Genomic DNA, 3,765 nt, shown 5'->3' on the forward strand with positions numbered 1-3,765 from the left:
AAGAATTGCCCAATCTGGGACAATGAAGTGATTTTGAAGTAGTGGCAGCTTGCTTTGTGTACTCTCTTCTTGTTTGGCTTCTGAGGAGGATAAGTGGCCATCTTGCTTCCTCCCACAATGGTGGTAGCCTATGGAGAACCATGGGAAGACGTGTGATGGGTGATGATGTTTGTTTTCTATTGTGCTTAACTGACAAATACAGTATGATAATTGCTTCTGTTTCTCTGTTACTGTTCACAGGGTGAGTCCTGTGCTCAAATTGTAGCCAGTGTCTGGAAAAATATATGGAATATTAGAATTTTTAAATCTATGTCAATAAGAATAAAAGAAAAATTTTATAACCTGGTGTGGAGATGGTACTTAACTCCAGTGAAAGTAAATCAAATAAATTCTAATTGTTTTAAGATGTGCTGGAGACGGTTCCAAAAAGCAGGCACTTGTTTTCATATGGGGTGGGAGTGCAAGACTATATCAAAATTTTGGCAATTGTTTTTTAAGAAACTAAATGAAATATGTAAATTAAATTTTGTTGTATGTCCTTAAATAGTGTTTTAATTAATATTTGAAAAGGAGGAAAGTAGACAACTAAAGAACTGATTTCCAGCTTGTTAACAGAGACAAGATTAATAGCTAGAAACTGGAAAATACGACACAATTTCCAATTAAATTATTAGTATAGATAGGTTTGGGATATATCTATTAATGATAAGCTAATATGTATTATCAAAGTCAAGAAGGGGCTGCTAAGTAAGCATGAATTTATAGATATATAGGGAGAATTTATTGATGTTGTACTAATTAAGGGGGGGGAGGGAGAAGCTCCCTTGCAAAAGTCTTTGCAGTATTGGAAGGGGAAGGGGACTCATGGAGGTAAACGCTTGCAAATCCCCATTGATCCTGATGGGGTGGGGAGCACTATGTTTAGTAGACATTTGTTAATTGTTTATTTGATGTTTTATGATTATGTTTGTCATAAAAAATTAATTAAAAAGACCCCAAACAAATTGTAGCCAGAACAGGAATTCAGAGCATAACCTCTTCTGCTTATCTATTAAAACTTGATTTTTAAAAAACAAATTTGACCGATTTGCTTTGCCAGCTCTGCAATGCACCCACTTGTCTTCCTGTCTGAGATGGAAAGGCAAACTCTGTAGGAGGTAAGTGTTCTTCAGTCTTGCAGAATATCAGGAAGGTCACAAAGATTATCCTGCTGTAGAGCTTCTTTTCTGCTCCCTAAATAGATAGTTGTGCTTGTTTTTATTAAGAAAGGTGGATTCAACCTTCTTCCTACTGCAGAGAAATCTTGGGAAAGGGATGTGTTGAGAGTCCCTCATTTTTACCCAAGGCTGAGAATGGGTCAAGAAACTTTGACAGTTAAAACCAGATCGTCAGTAGATATAGTTGACTTGCAAAAGCTCTCTGTTGTCTCCAAATTGTAAAAAGTGGGGAGTTCAACAGTAAGAAAAGCCTGGGAAGTACTGCAATCAATCCTATTAATATAAAAGCTACACTAAAACTAGTAAAGGTAAAGGTTCCCCTTGACATTTTTAATCCAGTCGGGTCTGACTTTAGGGGGCGGTGCTCACCCCATTTTCAAGCTGTAGAGCCAGCGCTTGTCAGAGCACACAAAGGCAAACACTCTCTTCTTTTACACTTGCTGCCACCAGGTGATCTCTAAACGACCATTACTTCAGAAAGATTCAGGTCCACACTTCAATTTCTTTTAAATAAAACTTAGGTTTATTGATTACAGAGATTCATAAATATATTCAGTAGCTAATCACCTTAAATTTCCCAAACTACACACTCTATTACTCTGTCTGGCTTTTCTCTCCTGCCTGACTCTTACATTTCTCTAACTGACTTAAAAACTAAAACTCTCTGACTCTCCGACTCCACCTCTTAGAGCATCTCCTTTGACTCCACCTCTCAGCAATATGAATATCCATAAACCATTACACAATACAACAAAAACCATAGATCTAATAATGGAGAACGCTACAGACAGCTTCCTTTTCCACGTGGCCAGCATGACTAGGGAACACCATTTTACCTTCCCACTGAGGTGGTACCTATTTACTACTCGTATTTGCATGCTTTTGAACTGCTAGGTTAGCGAGGAGCTGGGACAAAGTGACGGGAGCTCACTCCGTTGCGTGGATTCAATCTTACGACTGCTTGTCTTCTGACCCTGCAGCACAGGCTTCTGCGGTTTCGCCCACAGCACCACCACGTCACACTAAAACTAAGATCTTATTTATGCACTTTTTTATTCCTACAGAATATAAATTTGCATGGACTGCGAAAATCTTTGAACACTTGTAAAACCACTCAGAACAAATAGAATTCATCCCCTTGCTGGTTCAGATAGGCTCCTCTCCACAACACTAAAGTCTGAACTGGCAGCTGGACTCTCAGTAGGCTTAATTTTAGAGACCTCCCTAAAATGTCTTGCTGTTGACATGGATATGTCTTTGTCTGCACATATAAAAATAAACTAAACTGAGGATTTGGGTGGAGGACAAGTACTATTGTCCTCTTTGCAGGCCCCTCTGCTTCTGCTCCTACAGAAAGCAACATAAATGCCCAGAATAGCTTGAACAACTGTTAACCTGGATTGACAGCAATGGAATGGAGGTTACATGGAATTGTTCCAAGATGAACACAAAAACTACTCCTCTGTCTGAGGTACATTGATGACAATTTTTGTTCTGGGCCAATAGAAAGGAAGCCTTACAGAAAGTACACCTGGATTTTAATAACTTCTTCACATCAACTTCAACCTTGACCAATCTACACAACAGGTACATTTTCTAGACACCACTGTGAAGCTATGATGTAGACATTTTAACAGCAAGATAACTCTTTCTTTCTTTCTTTCTTTCTTTCTTTCTTTCTTTCTTTCTTTCTTTCTTTCTTTCTTTCTTTCTTTCTTTCTTTCTTCATATCAGAATGCTGCACAAAAATTATGGACGTATATGAAACCCAATTTGACAATTTCTTGTCCAGTCGTGTTCGACTCTAGGGAGCGGTGCTCATCCCTGTTTCCAAGCCATAGAGCCAGCGTTTGTCTGAAGACAATCTTCCGTGGTCACATGGCCAGTGCGACTTAGGCACGGAACGCTGTTACCTTCCCACTGAGGTGGTCCCTATTTATCTACTTGCATTTGCATGCTTTCGAACCGCTAGGTTGGCGGGAGCTGGGACAAGTGACGGGCGCTCACTCCGTCATGTGGATTCGATCTTACGACTGCTTGGTCTTCTGACCCTGCAGCACAGGCTTCGGCAGTTTAGCCCACAGTGCCACCACGTCCCAGTGGATGCCACCACTGATAGATATATTCACTTGCATGCCTCCAGCTTCCATTTGGAAGACAACAAAAAATCTGAGGTTTACAGCTAAGTCCCCAGTTACAATCATGTGTGCTTGTACCCACAAGATAGAGACTCTGGAGTCAAGGATTTACAAAACATATTTCTCAGACTGAAATACCCATCCAATATGGTTAAGGAGCAAATTAACCAGGCAAGACAGACCCAGAAGAGAAAATGACTGAAGTCCACTACTTGTTACCTTCAGCCCTCAACTGAAACCACTCACATGCATCATAAATGAGCTCCAACCCATCCTTGAAAAGAATGCCTTACCCTCTTGAGTCCTATACTTGCTTACAGACAGTCTCAAGCAACTATTGACAGACAATGACCTATACAACACTAATACAGTGATAAAGACTATACCCTCCTACAAATCCAGATGCCAGC

Source organism: Pogona vitticeps, chromosome 4 (genome assembly GCF_051106095.1).
Source record: "Pogona vitticeps strain Pit_001003342236 chromosome 4, PviZW2.1, whole genome shotgun sequence".
In the NCBI taxonomy this organism is placed as follows: domain Eukaryota; kingdom Metazoa; phylum Chordata; class Lepidosauria; order Squamata; family Agamidae; genus Pogona; species Pogona vitticeps.